We start from the raw sequence: 6619 nt of genomic DNA, 5'->3' as shown, positions 1-6619 counted from the left end.
TAGCACTAGATCAAAATAGGTGACCACATCCTTGACAATGTTGCTACTGCGGGACACCCCAAGTGATTCCGAATAGGGTCTCGGTATGGAATGAGTCGGGATATTGTATTTGCTTCAAATGTACGTGTCCTCGGTCAAAACCTGGCATATTCTTTTCTCCTCAAGGCTTAAGTGGGCTCAGTCCAAAGTTCAGCAGTCAACAGACTGTGTTGTGGCTTTGTATGTGCAATTTTTCTTCTTCACCGTACAACTAGGATGCACAAGTGTCAGTGTTTATGTCCTTATCCCCTTTTTTGCTTAGAGGAAGTGTCAAATTTAAGCCACAACTTGCAAAAAGTTATTTGTCTAGCTGGTCATGCGTCCTTCTTCCTCGTCATGGATCTCGTCTGCACATGCTGTGGTTCTTCCCCATCGCTCATCGATTCCTCTCGGGGTGCAGGCAGGGGGCCTTCTCTGATGTAGGGTTTGATATCGCAGAGAAAAATCCACGCTCTCCTGACTTATAGTTTCACTGCGGATGGAGTGCAGTCCTCCACTGGGAAAGGACCGTTAAATCTTGGCCCGTCCTAATTTTTCCTTGTATGATTCCTCACAAGGACGGCATCTCCAGGGAAGACGGATGGAACACGTAGACCTTGAACCTGGTCTGTTTTAGTATCTCCTTCTGTGTTCTGTGCTGCCCTGCACCCTTTTCTTCGTCGCTGCAGCTGGTCTGAAATTACAGTAAGGCAAGATGTCATGCAGTTCATATAGTTTTGCATTTCAGACCCTAAAATTTCTCCTGTTGACTGGGCATCACATCTAGCTCTATCGGGATGTCCAAGGAGTTCTCATTCTTCTTCCTGTGGCTATCTCGTGTGGCATAAGATGATGGTCGGAACCAGGTTGGTTCTGAAGTGCATACACTGCCAAACGAAGGCAGTGCAACCACCCCTTCTTTAGAGTAAGCTTCAACTTGGCTATCCTTTCCTTTAACAAGCCGTTGAGCTTCTCACAGATACCGTTACCTTGTGGATGATACGCCGAAGAGAACTTGTGCTTTATACCAAGCAGCAAGCTAATCTGTTCAAATATCGTATTAACAAAGTGAGGTCCAATTTCTGATCTCATGACCTCGCACACCCCAACCTGGGGAACACTTCCCTCACAAAAAATGTGGCCGCACAGGTAGAGTCTGGGTGTGTACATGGACCTGCCTCAATCCATCTAGAGAATGGACACACCACAACAATTAAGTATCTGTACCCGTTACATACTTGAATCGTGTCGATGTAGTCGACATGCAGTGCTGAAAAGGCCCATTTGGCCTTGGGATGTCTCATCTCATTACTTTTAATGTGTGCCCAACCGTGAATTGCTGGCAAACTATACAGTTCACTATAAAGAATGCAACGTGCTCAGCTAAATTCGGTATGAACCAGTCTTCAGCGAGCATTGCTGCTAGATTCTCTTTTGTAATGTGCGCCGGGTAATGTAACTACTCCAGCGCTATCTTTAATATGGCTACAGGCATCACTGGTTTACCAGTGCTGTCTTGTGGCCACAAGCTGTCCGAGGGGTTTAAAGAAGACCCTCAACGTTTCCAAATATTCTTTTCTTCCTGTGGTGCCTCCCCTTGGAGTTCCATTAGCTGTGTTTGCCCCAAATTACTGTAACTTTCAGGTGCAGTTCGTGTAACCATCAGTCGCTCGTTGGCATGGATAACTTCCACTGCCATTATCGTCTCACTTTTGGATGCCATATGCTTGGCTTCCGTGTCTGCTGCTTGATTTCCGTGTGAGATAAAATCTGTCCCTTTCGTGTGGGCGGCGCATTTCACGACCGCTATGCACACTGGGAGCTGTAGTGCCTTTATCAGCCTATCCAATGAGGCTGCGTGATGCACTGGCGTACCGTCCGCTCGCAGGTAGCCCCTCCTTTGACAGCATGCTAAGCCTGCATGCACTGTTGACGTCACATAGGCGGAGTCACTGTATACCGTTACTTCCTGGTCTGCGTGATTCGCAATTATGAGTATCCACGCCAATAATTCTGCAGCCTGTGCTGAATAATGAGATGGTATTTGTGCACTAAGAAGCACTCGAAATTCTCCATTTGCGGAGTGTTTCATCACAGCAACGCCAGTATATCTTTGTCCGTCACATTGATTGATTCTTGAAGACCCGTCAATGAAGACGATCTCTCCTTCTGCCAAGGCATTTTCTTTCACCCTGGGAATTTCATCATAGAATTCTTCATAATTTGCACAGTCATTTATCAGCTCTCCTTCAGTGACTGGCTCAGCTATAAACATAGCTGGGTTCACTATCTTACATCGGATTATTTTAATCGATGGATTTGATTTGATCACTTCATAACCAGAAGCTCTCTGAGATGTCAGTGTGCCCTTTAGTTTCTCTAGGATGGCAAATAGTGATTGCTCGACATACAACGTCATTCAGCATCCCATAACAATGGCAGCTAAACTTTGTTCGCAAGGGAAATTACCTCTCATTACTGGGTCCAAATTCCCACTGTAGTATGCCAGGGCCTTGTATCCCAACATGGTTCTCTGTGTGAGTACTGCTGTCATAACGCTGCCATTTGTATGCAAAAACAGGTAGAATTCCTCAGCATAATTAGGGATCCCTAGAACTGGTGCTGTGCAAATGGCTTTTTTGAGTTCAGCAAATCCTTTCTCCATGGTCTCAGACCATTCAATCTTTTCTTTCGTTACTTGGGCCTTTTTTAGGGCCTGAAGTAAAGGTTTAGTGTAAGAGCTATAGTCGAAGAGCCATGCCCTAACATAGTTGCATTGGCCTAGAAAGCTCTGCATCTGTTTTATCGTGTGTGGCTTAGCCATGTTCAGTATGGCTTCAGCCCTTTCTGGGGTCACTCTCTTTCCCTCATGTGAGATCAGCTGGCCTATGTACAGCACTTCTTGTTGACAGTATTGTAACTTTTCCTTGACAACTTTATATCCTTTCTCAGCTAGTATCATGAATAGCTGAACAGAATTGTGCCTGCATTGCTCTTTTGTGGTGCTGCAAATTAAGATGTCATCCACGTATTGCAGTACGACACTTTCTATTGCAATATTGCTCAAGTCCATCTGCAGGACTCGTTTGAAAATCGATGGAGACTCACAGTACCCCTGAGATAGTCTTGTGCTTTTCAGACGCATCTGTCTGAATGTGAATGACGTCAGATCTTGTGAGTCACAGTGCAACGGGATTGAGAAAAATGCATTTTTCAAGTCAATCACCATGAAATATTTTGCCTCAACGGGTATATTACATAGAATTGTAGAGGTGTTAGGGACTAGAGTGAACTCAGCCTCAATAATATCATTTATTGGCCTTAGATCTTGGATTAGCCTCCAAGACCCTCCCTTTGATTTTTTCATTGGATAAACCACGGTATTGCATGACCCTGAGGTCACTAAAATGCCCTGTACCATCATTGCAGAAATTGTCTTAAAAATCCCCTCATCTGCCTCTCTGGACATGGGATATTGTCGGGCTTTTGGTAGAATTGCTCCTGGTTTTAGTTTAATCTTCACTTCGCCAACCCCCTTCAAGAGGCCTACGTCATAGGGTCCTGTAGTCCATACTGAGACAGGCACTTGGGCCATGTCGTCATCAAAGTATTCAGGACGCTTTCATGCCAACATCATTCTCTGAGTACTTCTCTTTTAATAATTTTTACCCAAAAGGTGAGACTCACTTCCACAATTGTCTCTCCCATATCTGCTTGTTCTTCAAACAGATCGTCATCAGTGACGTCTGTCAATCGATATCCTTCTTCAATGGCAATTACCGCGCACCATTGTCAGCCCTCGTCATCATAACCGTCATTCAAGGCCACTCTCCCTCGCACTGCAGCTGTGTGTATCATCAAGGGAAATACTTGTCCCTCCTCCTCGTGTATCGGTATTCTTGGTCCAAAGAACTCATCAGGGGTTCTCATGATTCTGTCTGCAAGGCCTGGTAATTCTGCCATAAGCACACGCATACCATATGCAAATATTTCTGGCCCTAATGGTATAGCCCTCATGGCTGTGTGCCCTACGTATATGCTCTGATCATTTCGCATACATTTGAATAGTCCATTCCTGGAGTTGAACATATTATGCCTTGCTCCGTAAACAAGGTTGTCATGTTTAACTTTGTCATTAAATCTCAACCCAAAATGTTTACTTAGGTCTGACGTGAATATAGTAAAAGCACATTAATTTCACATTCTCCTATAGAGACTGGAAGTGCATTTGGGAAGGGAACACGACTGGTAGCTCTGGCCTCGCCGGACAAGGAAAACTTGCCTTCACGTATGCATGAGCATGTTGCACCCGTGTCAATTAGGAAGGGCTATTCTTTATCCCCTATAACGACATCCACCCTAGGTTCCCTTGTGAGGGTCTGGTGTCACTGATAGGAACGAACACATCAGGGTTCCCAGTGAGCTGTCCTAGTCCATATACAATCTTGGCCCAGTGCGCTGATGCATTTCCCCCATTCCCATTGTTACCTCCCATTCCAAGGTGCAGGGTCTTCCCTGTGCTTATCGTCTGCGATAATTGCAACGGTGCCTGTTGGGATTGTCCTTGTGGAAAATTTCCCATGCTCTGAGGTTGCACGCCTTGTTGCACTCCTGGCGCTTGTTGGTGCACTGTGTGATTCTGTGCAACACCCTGTTGTAAAATTGCAGGTGGATTGCTCCCGTCCCTTGGCCGTTCTGCATCATGTCTTGGTTTCTGCATGTGTTAGCTAAGTGCCCTGTCATTCCACACAACCAACATACTGGAGGTGGTTGGATCATTTGCCCGTTTGACATATCTTGATGACCATTTTGCATATTTTGAAAACCTCCTTGATTAATCTGGAAACCTCCCTGATTACTCTACCATCATATTCCCCTAAATCCTCTTCCCCTGGGATAAAACCCAGTACTGTTTATTCTGCGGTGGATTAGTCACCTGCTGCATGCTCGATTCAGCTGCGCTCGTTATGGCTCCCTCAAGAGCATATTTTGACAATTTCTTTTGCACTAATTTCGCTTCCTCACCTTTACGTGCAGCTTCTTATTTGCAATTCTTTTCTTGCAGCAGTCTGCAATAGTGTGCGATGGTCAACTGTATTTCAGCAGACAAATTGTGGGGTGGGAGGCACAACAAAATGTCAAACACTCTTCTCATAGGCGTAATATTAAGGGACTTGTCGGGAATGTGTGTAGTTTAGTAAAAAGTACTTCATGTACAGATGGGAAGATCTCGAGGCCACTCGGGATCCAAAATTTGAAACAAAAAACAAACACTGGACGTTGCTGACCAGTAGAAGACAAAAAAGCTGGGCTTAAGGTTACAGCTGGTCTGTTGGGCGACTCCTTCGACCTTAATTAAATGCAAAAAGATCCAAAGTGTAAGCAGGGATCAATAACCCCTCTATTGCTGACATTCAATGATCTGTGCAAATCACTGGACCGACGGTAAGCCACAAAGAAAACCGTCAAAAATAGTAAAGAGAATATGCAAAAGCATAAAAGAAGATCCAGGACATTGCGCCTTATTTAAGGTGATTGTAAATGTATTTTAGTATCTTTTCTCAAAAAAGTTGCCCTTATAAAATTACACGTGTTTCGGCCACTGCCGGCCTTTTTCAAATTAGGGCTAATATGTTGAACTGATAAAAAGCATATACACAACAATGTATTCATGGTGGAAGTAAATCAAGAAACAATCAATGCATTGCAAGAAAAAACCCATAATACGAAAGTATCAGTGAAATTGAGTAGATAACAAATCAAAATATTCAATAATGAGTTAAAAAAAGAATAATTACACAGAGAAAGGTGGAAAAGTGGGGAGGAGAGACATACAAACAAAACGGGAGACAAAAGACAAATGTTATATTAGTCACGGTTATTACCTATTTGCTGTGTGTAATAAAAGAACCACGGCTACTTCAGGCCAAAACTTACCCACACTGGGGCTCACTGACTTCTTATTCAGGAAAAATGTATTGGGTCGAATCCCATTGTTATCTGCTCCATTACCAAGAAAAGAATATACAATTGTCTTTCAGTTCCAAATTCATCTATGCGCGTGTCATGCATCATGCACTGTAGTGCAAGCGCAGTATACTTCTCCATTATATAGTATTTTCTTTTCCGTTATAACATGATAAAGTTAACAGTCTACAAGTTGAAAAGCGATCCTCATGTGGGTCGCTAATGTGCTAAAGCAACAAACGCCACTTACTTGACAAGGAAAGTAGTCACTCGCGTCGGCTTCACTGTTCTACACGGCCGTCATCTTGGGACTAATTTATTTGTTCGTTCCCATGGATACCTGACGCCGTGTGTGCCGCTTCGCCCTGTTGCTTGGCAACGTGCACGCGAAGCTCTAAATCTGATGAGCTCGGTTACCTTAGTCTGCATTTGCTCGTGTTGTGAACGCTGTATGTGCCGCTCCGCCCTGTTGCTTGGCAACATGCACGCGAGGCAAATGTCTACATTTACTCATTAACCAACTAGTGGATAATGAATCCAAATATGTCCTTTAATGGCTATTTTAGTCAAACTATTTATTAAAGATCAAGACTAAACGCTATTTCATTGTTACAAAAATTCCTTAAAGGTGTAT

This window comes from Ambystoma mexicanum, chromosome 1q (genome assembly GCF_040938575.1).
Source record: "Ambystoma mexicanum isolate Mex_15411 chromosome 1q, UKY_AmexF1_1, whole genome shotgun sequence".
NCBI lineage: Eukaryota > Metazoa > Chordata > Amphibia > Caudata > Ambystomatidae > Ambystoma > Ambystoma mexicanum.
The sequence above is the reverse complement of the archived record's forward strand: the minus strand, read 5'-3'. Positions refer to the sequence as shown.